General features: G+C 40.7%; 1 protein-coding gene across 1 annotated transcript in view; it reads left to right on the top strand.

Annotated features, from left to right (window-relative positions):
* SPOCK1 (SPARC (osteonectin), cwcv and kazal like domains proteoglycan 1) overlaps positions 1-17,715 on the top strand; it is a 276,373-nt gene that overhangs the window by 198,679 nt on the left and 59,979 nt on the right. The gene's annotated exons all lie outside the window — the stretch shown is intronic.

Raw genomic sequence — 17,715 nt, 5'->3', positions numbered from 1 at the left:
ACCACCGTGTGTGGTGTCAGCCCTTGCACCTTCACCCTTTGACCTGCTGCAAGTTGTCAGTGTGACTAATCCAACAGACTTTAACCAGTTACTCAGACCCTGGAATTCCCACCATCTGTACACCAGAGCTGCACCCACCCACAAGGAAAGGCACAAGCGACCTTTTTCGGGTTTTGATGTGCACATTTTGTTTGGTCTTGATGGGATATCAGTGTTTTTGCTAAAGCTGTTGTGTAGATGCTTAACAAAGGGGTCAGGTGGGGACACTTCAGTCTTCAAAGATATTTGTGTGCTTTCTTTTCAGCAGTAATTTTACTTATAGGAGCTACTGAATCCAGTCTTGCAGCTCTAAGTGTTGCTGGTGATGCCAAAAGATATGGGCTGCAGGCTGAGGGCAGTTAACTGTTATGTTTTCACTTAGCTGTTTCTTTGGACCATATCGTGTCTATAAAAATAAAAAGAAGCTGTGCCTTGGGAAATGAAAATAGGAAATAAGGCAGGTGAAGATTAATTCAGGGGGTGTTTATGGGCCAAGAATGTTGCGAGCGCATGTGGTCATACACAGAGATAGCTTTTGACGTCAAATACAAAGAAATATTTGATAAATTTTAGATTGGTAAAATGAATATGTAAATTGATGGCTGCAACAAGAGGTTAGGATTAAGAATATGTGAATATAATCTGCAGTAAACAGCTTCCATGTGGCTAAAAGCACAGCATCAAAAAATGTAGCAACAGGAGATGTTCTCTTGCCATTATTCAATTAGCTCTGTGCAATTAGCAGGAAAGGCAGTCAGGATTTTTGGGGCACAAAGACCATTGGTTGGAGCCATAATCTGAGACTCCAGAAGTGCCCAGTGCACCGTTATGAAGGTAATTCTGTGATCCCAGGGGTATTTGCCATAGATTTGCTCACTGATGGTGAAATATAGGTTGATAAGAAGTTTGTTAGGTTTTTAGTCAGCTGATTGTCAGATCACTGCAATGATAAAGTATGAATAATACAAGGGTATAGATGAGGCAATAGCTGTAATTCAGGACTGAAGGGTGAAAAACTCTTGCAGATTTACAGGTGAGTGTGAATCATATTTCCACTGTGGTGATAAATTAGGCATTATTATCTAAATTCCAGCTCTTTATGGTTGTTGATTCCACTAGAACAGTTTTCAGACATAAATCACAACTGCAAAATAGTAGGAGGTCACTTTGAGCAACATCCAGGCTGATCTGTGACTGAAGAACAGTAATTGTATTGGTTGGAAAAATCACGTGAAAAGAATCCTTCATTTATGTCTGGAACATATATGTGTGGAACAACCCACAGGCTGATGCAACACAGTACCTGAGTGATGGTCAGCAACAGTTTCCTGGTATTTTAACCTTAAATCTCATTCATTCTGGTTTTCTATTAGTTTATTATTCTCATTCATTCTGATTTTCTATTAGCATTTCTTTTCTGTAAGTAAACAGTTACTGTAAAGTTGTGGGATTTTTCTTCTTCTTATAACTAATACAAAAAATCAACTCTAAATCTAGTTTTTGTCGTTGTTTCCATTTTCTTTAATGGGAAGCCTTTTTAATTAGTGTTTTCCTTTTGATGTACCATCATAAATTTTTCCATGTCATCTGTGTGAGTGAGCCCACGGCACAGAATGTGAAAGCTTGGAGTGTCTTGTGACTTTCAAAGCATTGAAGCTTATAAACTTCTGTAAAGTGACTTAGAAGAAAGCTTTCTTCATTACCCACGGTCATCTCCACAGTGATGTGATTAGTGAAACCCAGTTCATCAGTGTCCAAAGTGTCACCATCTAATTCTTCTTCAGAGAAGACACTCTGCAACTTCAGCACTGTATCTCACAGTCTACCAGTAAATTGAGTGACCCACTTACAGCTACCTTTGGAAGAGAATCTGAGACGTAAGCTGACATTGGAACTCCAGTATTTTCTTCCCTTGGGCAAAAATCCTCAAGACTAAGCACACACTGTGCTTTAAGGCTGGCAGACCACTCTGTGGGATTTATTGCTTTGTTAATATGCTCAAGACATTATCTGTCACTGTAGGAGCTGTGAGCTCTGTCTGAGGTTTTCTGTTCATTGTTCTTTTCTGGCTCGCTTGTAAAACAACTTTAGTTTTGGGTTGTATCCTGGGTTTGGGAGAGAGTCAGTTGCCACCCAAAGTCTGATATGCTCCAAGCCTTCTGTTCCCTCTGTATCAACAGTCATTTCCCTGCTTCTGCTCAGCTCCAGGATGCCACTTTCAGAAATTTAAAAAGCTAATCCTTTGACTTCATAGGCTCTTCTGGATTCATGGTTTAAGTTTGTCTGTTTAGTGACTTCAGTTTCGCCTCTGCGTGATTTTGGGAAGGTGAAGAGAAAGGAAAGCTCCTTTCCTATTCTTTCCTCCCTCTAATCAGCTGGTCCTCTTGATTTTGGGTTTTCTTTTCCCTCCTTATTTTGAACAGAGCTCTGTATCTGTAAATGGAGTCTGCCCAGGCACTGCCCCAGCCTTCTCAGAGCTGTACTAAACAACCAGCCGCTTCTCTCAGTTTTAAAAATTGTCAAAAAATTGTCTCTGCTTCTACCCCCATCTCTATTTCCATTTCATCTCAGGCCACAAGACGCTTGGCCATAAGATCAATACATTTTTTAAGACAGGTTTTATATCTAATACCCAAATGCTTCCCTCTTACTGAGCATCATCTTGGCTGTGGAGCAGGGCAGGGACTGTGGGATGAGCTGAGCAGTCCTGCATCATTACACAGAGGATATGCTGTGGATATAAAAAGCAACAATGAATGCAGGGAAAGCATTTTCCTTAGCATATCCAGGAGGCTAGGAAGGAAAGGCCGTTTTATAATTCATGCTGGGTGCCCTTGACGCTGATTGTGAATTTAGTCTTGATCTTGACAAATCAGTCACACTTAAGGAGTGACAATGAAATGTAGCGCTGGTGACAGCCTGTATTGTGAATATTTTTAAGGTCTTGCCTAAAGCACAGTTCTAGCCCAAAATATAGGCTCAAGGCCTTGCTAGACAGGCACTCTTGTCAGGGACAATTGTGACAATCTAATATTTCTTAAATTAAATGTTTTTTCTGTCGAGGGAGTTGTGGAAATCCGTCATGTCCCCTCAGTTTCCAGCCATCAGCCTGTGTATTGCTCGGGGATGGATTTCCTTGGTGATCCCATACGCAGGGCTGCAGTTCCCTTCTGCATGCTGCTGTTGTCCTTCAGCATCAGTCTGACAGCACAGTTCACCCATTCTCATCTCATTTTTAAACCAAATGATCCTCATCATGTCTCCTTCTCAGCACCTTGATGAGGGGAGCCCTCCCTGCTGAGATGAGACAACCGAGGGACCAGGAGGACGTGTAAGGGCGGTGAGGCTTTCACCCATCTGTCTGTCCAAGCTCTGGTCAGAATGAGAAGGGACTGACGCCTTTCCTGAGGGATGGAGGCCAATTCTCACCGATTTGTTAAATGCCTCCCCATGGAAGTGAGGGCTCAAAGCCCCTACCAGACTCTCCTGGGCAAACAAGTGGGTGCTGCAAAGATGAACTCTACAGTCATTGGGTGATTGATTTAGATGCTTTATTTCAGATATTCTCATAGCACCTTCAGCCAGTGTACCAAATACTGTCAATCAAAATATTTAAATTTTCAACATTTTAATACAATTTTTCAATATCTGTATATATTCATCCTATTGATTTTGAACAGCTAAAATAGATCAATTTATGCTTCTATCTTCAGCAATGTTCACCTATCAAAACACTTAGTCTCCATAATGTTCAAGAGAAAAATATCACTGCTAAAATGGCAGGTGAAGCTTCAAATGCTGAAGTTGGCCCTTCTGGCACCAGTGCAAAGGAGAGACAAGGAGTGCTATGAGAGAATGAGTCTGAAGTTTGGGAATCGTGTAGAAACCTACCCTGAGAATTAAGCGTTTGTTTCAGGCGTTAAATGTCTGCAGGTTGGGCAGATCAAACCTCATTTTGGTACTTGTTATCTGTCACTGTGGGCATTAATTCTGAGCTGCAAGCAGTTATCAGTTGGACTGACCTCACTTTCCTTGGTTCTTTGGGGAGTTGGACCCTTTCCAAACCCAGATGAGAAAGGCAGGTCTATAATGTCTCTCCAAGATCCTTTGCAGTGCTTGGCCAGTGCTGCCTCTAGGACCCAATTTCCCAGCCTCTCCTCTGAGCAGGCGCTAATGCTGAGCTTGGAGTTTCAATTGTAAAAGCAGGACTTGGGCAAAGATGCCTCAAGTCCTTACATTTCAAAGGTGACATCATCCTCTGGACAATTTGGATACTGTGGAAGAGGCCACACATAGATTTTCTTCTACTGCAAGAAGTAATTTCGAGGCTCAGCGTGGAAGAGTTCAAGAAACTGGTTTAAAAAAAGAAGTCATCTTTGAATTTGGTGAGGCTTCACTAGGAATTTAAAATACTGTTGCAGTCTGCAGGAGGGGTGATGAAAACTCATTTAGAAATGTAATTTCTGAGTTCTATTTAAGGACATTCAGGAATGCTGCAGACCTGTGAGGGGAAAAAACTGAAGGTTTTGTCTGGAACATCACAAGCAGCTGCAACCAGCTTTGAGCTCAGCCGTTTGGAACAAATGGAACATTTGCATAAATGGGGGATAAGTGCATGTACCAATAAATTAGTAACTAACTGGTCAACAACATGTACAGTACTAGACATGAGAGCTTTGCTGTGTTATTCTAGGAAATAGCTCTTTTCAAAGGGAGTTTAAATAAATTTCTTACCGACAAAAGCAGTTCAAATATCAATGGTGTATAACTGGCTGTTTGATGCTATGTGAAAAATACTCATTTATTATCTAGCTAGATCTTTTGGTTCTTGAGCTATTTATATTTTAGAAAAAAAAAATCTTAGTCTAATGGGCTGAATCTCCTTCAAAAGGGTAAATGCACTCTTCAAATGTTTTTCATGGACTTCTGAAGCACAAAAATGTCACTTCAAACTGCAGTTTTACTTAGCCCTCTATGGGGTAAACTTTAGCAGCAATATCCTTGTGTTCTTTCTTGCTCAGTCCTGCAATATTACACAGAAGCAGCAATAGATGGCATTTTCCAGTGCCAAAGGGTCTACTAATATTTATGAGGTCATTGTACTTGTCATGGCAGGAAAACATTTTTAATCTTCTGGAGCCTGAGAGTTCTTTGGGAGATAACACTAAGTTTTGCTAATCAGCTTCACTCATCCTTGATGAATTTATATTGGCAAACAAGAAGATTTATGCCACAAACTTCATTTGCCCAGTGGCCATCTGGAGAGTGAGAATATATTAGCTCTAATATTTAGTAATTTTTCTTATGTCCAGACTATGACCCAAACTGCAGTTCTACTTTATGGTAAAGTAAAATTGTTGGATTTTAAGTTGGTATGTTAAATGGAGAAAAATTGAGGAGTTTTGACCTGTTTGTGTGGCTCATTATGTGCAACTGTTAGCATAAAGGAGGGGGGAAAAACCTGTTTTACTGTTCTAAAACTCCTGTAGCGATTCAGCTGTAAGGCCTAAGGGCTGCTTTCACAGAATTTGTGGCCCGTGGGCTTTTCCAACTTGAAATAATTTGGTTCCAACCATTCCTTTTGGTAGGAGACAACAGTGTTATTACCAGTCCTAGTGCCACTCAATGCTGTGCTGAGTTAATGCAGGTACAGGCATTAGACTTGCTAAGAACACATTTAATAGTCTGAAAACCATGGGTTTGCAGAGAATGTTGACATGCTTGTTGTTTTGTGTTTAAAGCAAGCAGTAGATTCAGACAGAGCATCTGTGGGCATCTGACACAGGGTCTGAGCACTACTTTGCTTGGGCAAGAGAGGTACGTAAGAAAAGCAAAGCTGCTTTATGAGGCTTAATTTTCAGCATCTGGGAAATAAACAAAAGTCGGAAAAGAAACCATATTATTTGAGTGCAGGTTTAGTACTCTTATCTGGTTAATTGGGTGTTGTCATCTCTCTGAATTTAAATAGCGTCGCTCATTTCGAACATCCCATTATATTTTCTACTGGTGCAGAGCATTTGATATTTCCTGCTGCAGGATTGGCTGCACTTGAGCTGTACTGTGTATTTATACCTTTATACTTACATAGGACTTTGACGCCTTTGTGGATGAAAGGAGTCATATAAATGGTAATTTCATTGCATAATTGTCTCACTGAATATTTTTCAAAAGAATATTTAGGAGAATAGATGCAGTACATCAGTCAATTAATCATTCTAGTCAATTAAACTTTGTTGGGATTTTTTTAAGGATTAACAAGTATTTTCTGGTGTTTATAGAACCTGCAATACTTCTCTCACGAAACCTACTTTAATACAAATGTTTATTCTTTACCTTGTATTGCATCAAGGTTGCATCTTCTCATTAGAAATGTGCAGTTATAAACTTTTTTGAGAAATTTACTGGCCTATGGTAACAGTAGTATGTTAATTGGAAGGATTTTATTTAGGAAATATGTATGCCATAGAAGATCATATTAGAATAACAAAAATTCTTGAGCTTTGGAAGAAGTTCTTCAAGTCTTTAGATTTCTACAAAGTCCATGACCTTTTCTTCTGCTCCTTTAGGGACAGCTGCCAAAGCTACCCAGACAGTCTCACTTTTGAACTCACTGGAGTAGCAAAGCTGAAACAAAACACGTTGTAAACTAGAATTTTGTGTTTCTTATTATGCACTTCATTAAACTAGAGGTTTTTGGGTTTTTTTTTTTTACATGAACATTTGTCATCTACATGTCAGATTTCATGAAAAACGTGTTGAATTAATAGGACCTATTTAATGCAGTTCTGACAGAAAGGTTAATGAGAATTCAGAAGTCAGCAAGAAGGAAGGTAATACATAGATGAAAACTACATGGAACCAGAGTAAGTTGTAATTTGTCTCATCTTAAACAATCGTATTTACTTATTCTGCAGTGAATGAAATTTAAAATGTGTCGAGCAATTCCCTCCTTTGGTAATATCTAGTACTCTCTGTCAGTTCATAGAGCAGACCTAGAAAGTGGGTGCCCACTTGTTGAATTATTTTGCCAAAAAATGTTTGAGATGGGTCTTTCAGCCTGCATGCTTGTAAGAGAAAAGGATTTCTGCATTTGCCTGTCCAAGACTGTATAGGATCAAGGTCTCATGGCTGAGAGTGGCAGAAGGAAAAGTAGAAATGAAGGCTGGTGTCATGGTCACACCTTGGTGAGAGTGGGTGCTTGTTTATCCCGTCACTGCCCTTGTTTAACCAGCCCAGTTATTCAGAGGACTGAGAAGAGGCATGGGGCAAGGAAGCCAAAGGCTTCCTTGCACTTAACCCTGACACTTCCAGAACCTGCATTTTTATATGACTTATGGAACATTCCCAGAGGTTCCCATGCCTGCCCCTAAAGCTGCGACAATTTTCACTGAAGGGGATGATCAAAGCATAAAGCAAGAGAGTTTGAGAAGCTCTGTGTCCTTGAGCTGCCTGTGGCTGGTGACCTGCCCTGTGCCACGAACGCTTTTGGGCAAGAACACGCCCTTCGAAAGGAAGGAAGCAGTAAGTGAGCATTGCAAATACAGTATTTGTTCTTTTTGGGAAAGCTACCAATCTTGATGATGGTAATCACAGGTCTGCTTTTCTAACTTGATTAGAATCACAGTTGTGACTGCCAAATCAAACAAATTGACGTGTGATGGTCGGCACTTAAAAACCCATCAATTACAGATACTCTTGCACTGAGGACAACCTGATTGCTGCTGTTGTTAGTTCCACTTGCCTGTTGTACATTTGGTGTGTAAAAGCATATTATTTTGAAAATCCTTCTTTCTGCAGTCAAGGTCAAAACAGGAGAAAACTGTTGAGTCATCTGATACACTTCAAGCACTGAAAGTTGGGTTCCTGACAGGAAGTGGAAACAAGAACATCTTAGAGTTTATTGCATCAACTTGCAGCTCATTATGCAAGCTTAAATACAAATATCATTTGCAATAATTTAGGTACCTTGTTCCAAGCTCTATGCCTGCATTCAGTTAACCTGTAAAATTCCTTATTGCAGTATTCCAGTGATGTAATGGTTGGGGAAAAAAAAAAAAAAAAAAAAAGGGACCAGCTGTTTTTGGCTAACTGGCTTGTAAGGGACATGCATTTCAGGATTTTTTCCCCTAATGCATGGGCTTGAGAGGGACCAATGCCTGAGGTGCTTCAAAGCTGTGGTCTTAAATGGTCTCTGACCTTCCTGAGAGGTGCCAGCCTCTTAGCATAGAAGGACTTTTATTTTTTTTATTTTTTTCAGTTTCATAATTCATATTTTGAGCTTTTCCTAGCAAACAGCTTATTTGAGCCATTTGAAACATCAAAGGAGGTGTTTCTTGGCTTGGGTACATCTTTAATTTAAAGCAGATTTATTAAAGGCCAAAACAGGATAATGCTGCAAAAGGATTAGCTGTGATTACTTGATTTCTGAGCAAACAGAATAATTCTGCTTTCTTTGTATGGGTGTCTTTCAAGCAAGTCCATTCAGTGAGCATTGAACTAGGCCTCGGGTTTGGTTTTTGCAATTTTTTTTTAAATTTCTTGTTGTTTCTATTGTGTTCTTTAGAAATGAGAAATGTTGCTGAAAGCTTTAACTTCAAAGCTTAAGCCTGCTTACTCTCCCTTGGTTGCTATGCTCCAAAAGACATTCCTAAAGCTTCTTTGCTAGTAACTGTCAAATGTTTTGTTTCAGTGCTTCTTAGCATTGGAAAATCAGTTTAGCTTTTGTTTTGATTACAAAATAAAAGTTCTGAGAAGTCAATTAAAAAGCAGGCTGGCTTTCTTAGGACTTTCTTGTTGCTAGTCTGAAAGCAACCAGAGCAGGGGTACTGCAGGATGCTGAGTATTTCATATTTGTACTTACACTTCAGATTTGCACCGTCTGTAATCAACAGACAAAAACTCCCTCTGAGACCTGAAAGTTTGCTGGATACTGTACATTTCATACATCTGTAACAAGGAATGAACACTCCTGGGGTCACATGGTGGTCAGTGAAATCTGTGCTGACCTGCTGTGAACTCATTCATCTAATAGATGCAATGGATAGGATGGGATAACTGTTCTAGAGAAGAGGATTGGCTTCCTGAAATCTATTGTCAGGGAAAAAGGAGCTACTTGGGAATAGAAACACTCAGAGTGGCTTTCACCTCTTGCAAGCAAAGACAAAGTTTGGTTAGAAAAAGATGACACATTTGAAAACCAAGCATGCGTGCTAGAAAACCTGGTGTTTCCTGTTTTGCAGAGGGACTTCAGGACTTGATGGTCTGATTGGCCTATGATTGGCAGCACAAGTGAACTCCTGAGTTTGCTGCACCACCAATTTGTCAAACAAGCCAAGGTGCTCTTTTACTGTATCTCCATCCTTTCCCCCCACACTGTTTTCTAGAAAAAAAGTGCAGTGAGTTCTAAGAAATCATTGCTAGTGCAGGGTGTACAAACTCTGAAGCCCAGAGTGCAGCACTTGGTCTGACCCTTGTTCCCTGTGTTTCCTGGAAGCTCCCCAGACCTTTGTCCACATGCATTATGAGATGTTTCCAGGTACTTCCTCCTTCTCCCCAGTAGTTTCATAAAACAGGCCCCGGGAAGCACAAAACTTTGTGACCACAAAATCATAGAATGATTTGGGCTCTAAGGGAATTTAAAGATCACCTTCTTCTAAGCCTTCCGTGGGTGGGGACACCTGTCACCAGATGAGAGCTGCATCCAACCCAGCCTCGAACAGGGATGGGCAAAACAACACTCCAGCTGTTACTCAGTATTTGTGGCAAGGCTGCTAGAGATTAAATGGGCAAATAGCAAGACCAATTCACCAACAATTCAAGAGGGGAAGCGGCTGTAGTAGCAACTTTTCTTCGACTTTGATTTGTAAGCTTAGATACATCAGAGAGAGAGTTGAGGTTATCCTGATATTATTTCAGGAATTATCCAGAATTTTCCTGATATTCAGTTCGTACTGCCATAAGTGGTTGGAGTCCCATCCCCAATCACATCCTGTTGAGCATCAGACATCCCATAAGTAACTGCAAATATAGTACTAAATACTTTGCAATTACTGATTGATAGGGAGAGCTGATAGAGTTTTGGCATGCTAAGATATTGCCATCATACCAATTGCATAAGAGCCTTCAGGGGGCACGCCTACCCTTTATAGTGGTCACCAGCTGCTGCTTTTAGTCCAGGTATGGACAGATGGGTCTGGGAACGACTGAGCATTGCCTCATCTGAAATCTAAATTGCTGTAGTCACCTGGCATAGCTAAATAGCTGTGTTTATAATGTGATTGACTGGGTGGAGAGCCTGTGCTTGGGGATCTGAATGTCTGCTGTTGCCTTCCCTCTGCCATATGCAGGTGGTTGTTTAGCTGGTTACAGGAGCATCAGTGTGTGCACAGAGCCACAGATCGTTACCTCTTGATTATGTTCACGTTATCTGATGTGTTGTCTCCATGAGAGAAATTAAATTGCCTTTAGTAATTTAAAGCAAGTAAAAATGACAAATCATCGTTCTCATGTGATCGGTAAATGGCTGCAGAATGAGAATGAGAATGCATCTCAATTACATGGCAAGTACATTTCAAGCAGCATCGATCACTCCAAATCTCCAATTGTTTTTCTGTGATTTTCTTTACTTTTAATCTAAGATGGCTTTGGTCTATTAAAGGGAAAAAAATCATAGCTTCATTCCACTTTGAATAGAGCTATTAGCTATGAACTCACAGCTCATGATTACGAGGAGTTAGAATAGGGAATAATTGCGTAGAGACAAAAGCAATACAATATAACTCTAGAAATGAAAGAAAACGAATGCAGTAGGAAAGCAATTTTTAAAGTCCGTGTCTTGAGATACGGCAGACTAGAGTACTGAAAAGCAAAATCTCCCATGTGCAGCTAGGAAATGTTCATCATCAGTGACCTGTCATGCAGATCCTGCAGGGAGACAGCAGAGTAGACATTTAGCAACAGGAAAAGCTTTTGTGACTGAATAGAGAGTATAGAATATGGGCTTAGGTGACTGTGCATCATCTCCTCAGCACCTCAACTGCTGTATTTGTGCTCAAGAACCAACTGGTACAGCCCAGAGTGTGAGTATGACCTCGGTACTCAAACACGGTCACCAAAATCAAAGTGCCGTAGCCTTTGCATGATATGTAAGAGGAGGAGGATGGGAGGAGAGCAGGGTGGTTTGCAGATTTAAGACAGACTGGTGCTTTGTGTTAAATCTCAGTGAGAAGGGAGGATGGGTGTCTTTATTTATAAAAGGGACAGAAGTGCTTTTTCTTCATTTCCTATTTAACTCATAGTGGTCTCATCAGCAATGAAGGAAAAGTTGAAATCAGCATTGCACAAATGTTTCAACTTACAAATTGATTGTTCTGTGTCAAGTTCCAGCTGTGTTTGGTCTGTACTTCTCCAATAAGGACCCAAATTTCTTCCAAGATGATAAACCAACTGAGATATGCCCACACACACCCCTCGGACCTAGGTGTTTCCAGAACTGACATCTAAATTACTTGTAAAAACAAGTTCAATTTCTTTATGATGCAGTAGATTTTGGTGCCTGGAGCTATTTCCTTGCTTTTTCGTAGGATGGTGAACAATTTGTTTTCATTGTCACATTGCATTAATAAATGGTCCCTTGAATGTCCTTCACCTCCACATCCAGTGTTGTGACCTTGAATACCATATCATCTAGCTCATGCAATCAACTGCATATTTTTTTAAATTTCCTGCTTCACATTGAGCTGATTGCCACTTGTTTCTTGGGGCAATGTGTTTTGTATTAAAACAGAATTTTGTGCTTCAGTGGTCTGTCCAGAAGTCCCCAAATTAGCTCTATCTGTAAGGGCAGTTTGCAGCAACATGAGTACACGATCATTTGCTTAGTTTGTGGCCCTGCCAGTCACACACACTGAGATGGTTCAATATGCCTACAAGCAGTCATCCTACTAATTCTTCAGCCATCAGTCGCTTTGGAAAATGTGGGGGGTTTGGTTTGTTTTATTTTTTTTTTCTTTTTTAAATTAAGTCTTTACTATTTACCTTATGAATTATTTATTTATTTTATTTCTTTATTTATTAAGTCATGGACTCTTCTTAGGAGCAGAGCTGACCCTCTATGGAGGAATCAAACTCTATTTTCTAAAATCACTCTTTGTCTTTAGCTGATGAAAAGAAGGAGCTTCTTCTGTTCCCCTCGTCCTGAGAAGTTGAAGGCTATTTTTAAAGAGATGTGTACAGTTCTAATTATAATGCGGAGCCACAAAATATGCAGTTAATGCCATCCTGAATTGCATGATTGCTGCCAATTGCAACTCAGCTTGTTCTTTTCTGAAGCCTGAGAATCAATTGTTTCTTCTTGGAATATGAACCTTCTGACTTTCCTGTTGCTCTGAAGATGGTACTTTCTGATTTAAACTTATCCTGTAACAGTGAGAAACATGTAATTCTGTATATAGCTGTGATCTAACAAAAATACAGCTAAAAAATTTAATAATTTTTTTTAAAAATGTTACATTTTAAAATCTTAAACCTGGCAATTCTAATCTTGAGGACCTGAGCCATGTGCTTGGAGCACATGCAGTTGTTAATGTGACTGCCTGACTTATCCTGATATTTAAAGATTGCTGGGGTCTCTTGCTTTCGTTCTGTTCCATGGTAATTTTACTCAGAGGGCAAAGTCCTGCAGCTCTCCCTCATTAGAGCTGCAGGATTGCAGAGGGCAGAGCTGTTCAGTGTGGACCAATTTCTGGTCCTTGGAGCTTTGCTGTGTGAGACCTTTCGGTGTTACTGCATTTGGCTGCATAAATCTGTTCAGCACATTTAATATCAGTGGCTTGGAACCTGGGTCTCTCTCTTCTTGTCCCTCTACCTGGAAGCTGTTCTCTTTTTCTAGCAGATTATGAACCACCAGCCTGTCAGCTAAGTGCACAGTGAGAGACATTCTCAAATATTTGTTGTTTACCTGAGATATAATAAGGTCCTTCATGTGTCACTCCTTGCAGAGAGAGGAATTTCTGAGCCCATCAGCTATAACATCTGCTTCAAAGCTAGAGTTAGCACACATTTTAAAAAGGCTTTAATATGTATTTACAGAATAGATTGGTTGTGTTATTCCACCACTGGTACGCATGCATAACTCCCATTAATATCAACACCAAATACGTATTCTCTTAAGGAGAACATAGCTCCTAATTAGAGCTCCAGGATTTTCAGATATCTTTGTACAGCTTTTATTCCAAAGATTAAATGCTGTGTGCTCGCCTGGTAGCTATTTGAATAGGAAAAAAATGGTGGGTTTTTATTATGATAATTTTTTTCCCCCAGCCTCCTTTTTATTTTTATTACAGTAGCATGAGTCAGTCCCATCCTGGAGCAGTGCACGTGCAGGGCAGGAGGCCTGGCCATGGGGAGCTTTACTCTGTGAGCAGAAAGGTGCCCAGAGAAATGAGATGGCTGCACCAGCTCCCAACAGTGTTGGTCTGGCCATGGAACAGCCACTAATGCCACCAGGAAGCCTGCTCAAGTGGTCAGTCCTGAGGACAGAGCTTGGCCAATATTTTCAGTGCCCACCCTGAGGTGCTGTGTCCCAGGGCAGCCTTTCTCCTTCCCAACACCCAGGACAGCGGGGCTCTGCTTTGCAGAGCAGCAAAAGGGCAGCAGAACCCACGGCAGGGAGGGCAAGTGCTGAGGGACCACACAGCCCTGCCCTCAGCCCAGAATCTCAGACTCACCTCAGGACTTCACATTAGTGTCTGGTTTTCTAATGAACACGAATTCATGTGGTTGGCTGCTGTCCCTCAATCCTTATTTCAGGATTTCAGGTTTTACAGAGCCTGAAAAGTTTGGAGAATTCCCATTAAAACTCAATGTATGTGTTCAGCAGGATGCAATGGGAGTGCACCATCTGACATTTCTTCTGGGATTTGTAGAAAAGATACTGAACCTTTTTTTGTTGTGACAAGTTTAAAAAAAAAAACCCACACTTGATCTGAGTGTGTTCCAAATACTATACTTTTTTTCCATCTGATGAAAACTGGAAGCAGAGGCTTATAAAGAAAATAGTGATAAGAGTCCCAGCTAAGGAAGCAATGGCAAGCACTGCTCTAAAGCTTGTAAACAAACAGCCCTGCTCAAAGGGGTGTCTGAATTCCAATGGATTCTAATTATCTGCTGAGACAGATAGGTAGGAAATACTACTGATATCAAGAAACTCTGGACTAAAAATATATACATCCTATAATTTTAGGAAATTTTAGCTTCTGCCAGTGGCAGCCACTGGGTAAAAGATAAGGCAGAAAATAATAAGGTTTTGTTATTTGTATGTGTAGTTCCAAAGAGACATATTGTGAGTGAACAAAAGATGCAGCATAAAACAAACACTGCACTGAAATCATTCTTGGTGAAAATGTAAAAAGCTGTAGGGTGCTAAAAATGCAGTGTCTTCCAAGCAAGAGCACTGTTCATCAAGTTTAGAGATGCTGCCATTAACATGATATAATATCTCAGGAGTTTAACACTTAATTAGTATACTATAAAATTTAACCTCCTGTTTCAGTGTTCACTCTTTCTCAAACAAGACTTCATGTTTATCTTTGTCATGCATATTGTCTGCTAATTCCTACACACCCTTCTGTTTAATTCACATTAAATTAATGACAGAAGCAACTGAAGTTTGGAACCTAACACTTTCTCCTGTATTAGTTTGACTACAAGAAGTTTTCAGTTCTAGATTTTTGTCTCATGAATCAGTCAGGAGCTGGTCTTTGATGATCCTCGTAAGTTCTCTCCAGTTCAGGATACTCAATGAATTGGTGCACTAAGACCCAACGGGGGTCTCAGAGAGCCTCTCCTGAGGGGTCCCTGGGTAAAGTGTTCCCTCCTCACCCCCTTCCCTGGAGTTTGTGTGGAGGCTGTGAGATTGTCCAGGACACTGTGAGGGCTCTGTCTGTGCTCTCTGTGCCTGAAGAGGAGGAGCAATGCTGGGCACACAGGATGTCCCAGGGGCACCTGCAGTCACGTCTCAAAATTACACTGCTTTGCCACTGAAAGGTGCTGTCAGGGCTTGGGTGCTGCTGCACCTGGCTGCATTTTAAGCAAATCCATGAGCTGCTTGTGTCAGGATGCAAAGCTCTTTGTGGCATTAATGCACTGGGCTGTACCAAGTTGTCCATGAAACATTCAGCAGTCAAATATACAACCTTGCAGAAAAGATCACAGTAACTTATTTCACAGGATTACGTATTTGCAGGTTAGATCAAAACCTGGCTGCCAGGAGTTGAAAGCCAGAATAAAAGCAGAGATACACTGTTTTAGTATATCATTTAAAAAAAATCTAGATTCTCGTCTAGCAGGGACTGGAGGCTGGAGACTAACAGACAAGAATAAAATAGCTAGGAATAAATTTTATGTAGCTATTTTCTTTCTCCCTCAAATGTGAATGCTTATGCAAAACACATTGCTGTAGATTCACTGACAATAAAGAGGGAATCATTATATGAGCAGTGGATTCTCAGGGGAACACTTTAACCAAAACACACTCCGCAGTAATTTCCCACATCTTAGTTGAATAAATTAATTTATGAATTTTCCATGAATACGTTCAACCATTTCTCCCCTCATATATTTTATTGATCTCCATATACATTTAGCAACAAATAACAGAGCTGCTTTTCCATTTGCAGTAAAATAGTTTAGAGATGTTTACGTGGGCCTTGGGGTTCAGAGTAAACAAATGCAGTTCACACACCAGGGAGGCTGCAGAAAAATACAAAGCTTGCACAACCCAGGGAGCTCGACTAGAGCAGCTCAGCAGAGAGTTGAAGCATATCCAATCATGTCAGTGGCAAAATGAGTCCCCTGAAATGAGAGAGACCAGCCCCAAACTGTGGGACTGCTCCCACTGAGTCCTGTGCACAATCACTGCAAGGAGCTTTGTTACTCATGTCTGGAAAATGTATAATGTCCCTTTGGTGTGAAAGACTGAGAGTTTTTCCAAGTACTGTGTATCATTTTATTGTCCATGGTCTGGAGAAAGCCAGCAGGCTCCTTATAGGCTGTAGATCCTGTGGCAGAATAATCCAAAAAGTCATTATTGCTCCACAAGACATCCTCTGTGACCACTCTGCCTCTGAATATCACTTAGCAAGGCTTAGGCAAAGTCATTAAATCCAAAGTTGAGCTACTCGTGTAGGTTATTACAGTAAGTAAGCACACCATCACATGCAAAGTAACGTGTTTCCATGTTTTCCTTTAGGGTAGGAATAAAGAGTTACATACAATGATTAGGTGTTGAAAAGTAATTAGTATTATCCTAATTTAATATTTAAAATGATGGAGTTCTTTAATCTTCGTCCCCCAACACCAAACATCCCAAATAAACATGGTGGGAATATAATGTGGTCAATCACAGGTGTAAACTTGCTCACATGTGACTGCAGCATTGTGATCTTCAGGCTGGGCTCAGATAATAAAACCCGTTTAAGCAGTTTATTTTTTTGGTGTATGTTTAGTTTTTTGGTTGCCATTTTTACCAATCGTATGGAAAGCTGAGGAGAAACTTGCCTTGATGTTTCTAAGTATAAAGTTCTTAATTTCTTAACTGCATGCAATAGCAGGCTTGAAATAGGTTGGTGCCATCTTAAAGGCTGGTATTTGAAGTATAATTGCTAATGTTTAGATACATAATTTACATTTATTATGCATAATATAATATGAAGGTAATTGATGTTCTGTAAGGGATTAAATTATCAACTCCAGCTGCAGGAAGAAGATTCATGCCCGTGTTCTCAATAACACATTGACTATCAGAATATGCTGCAGAAAGTCATTGCCTTCAGGACTGAACTCATTGTTGTCCTTTCTCCTGTTCTCCTTTCCTTTGGATGTGCTCTCTCTTGTCTTTGTGCTCTGTGCAAAGTGTATTTATGGAGCAAAGAGTTGAAAAATAAGTACAAACATTCCCTTCAGTCTTGCGAGATATTGGTGTAAAATGCAAGCTGAGCTTGCACGAGTTTGTGTGTGGCTGTGCATTTTCTAAAGGAGAAAAAGGAGAAGGGCAGGACATCACAGAGAGCATAGAATCACCCTGATGCATTGAAGCTGAGGATGGTGGGGGGATAATGTCAACAGAAAGGGATGTAGGCACAGCATAATGGTCTCCTGCTGCTAGATTAAAGCTTGGGCAACGATGAGCCCTTTTAACAAAAACAAATGCAGGGAAAGCCAAGATATCTGCTGTGTTTTCAAAGCTGGAGGTGTTTATCTTGTAACAACATCCTGCTCTGTTCTCTTGGCTCCCACTGTCCCAGAATTAGAGGATGATGCTGTGGGTTTCAGCAGGGGCTGTTGCTCAGGGAGCTCTGGTTTCCCACTGCATCCTCTGTGGTAACACCGTGGTCTCGGGCTCCGTGTCCTTCAGCTGTGTCAAAACACATCCTGTACCGCTGTGCAAACATGTTGGCCTGCTCTTAAATGAATCATAGAATTAATCTTCAATAAAACCAGATCAAAGGGATTTTGCAGCCCAGCATTCCCATTTTCCTTGGCAGGGGGCAATCCCTTCAGGGAGGAGGTCCAGCCTGGGCACCACAGCCAGGACATCACTCCCCTGTGTATCAATAGCCCTTGGATTCTGGTCTCGTAAAAGCAGTGCTTGAAGAAGAGAAAAAATGGAGCTGTATT

Source organism: Hirundo rustica, chromosome 14, assembly GCF_015227805.2.
Source record: "Hirundo rustica isolate bHirRus1 chromosome 14, bHirRus1.pri.v3, whole genome shotgun sequence".
Taxonomy (NCBI): Eukaryota; Metazoa; Chordata; class Aves; order Passeriformes; family Hirundinidae; genus Hirundo; species Hirundo rustica.
This window is presented reverse-complemented; position numbering and strand designations above follow the sequence as displayed.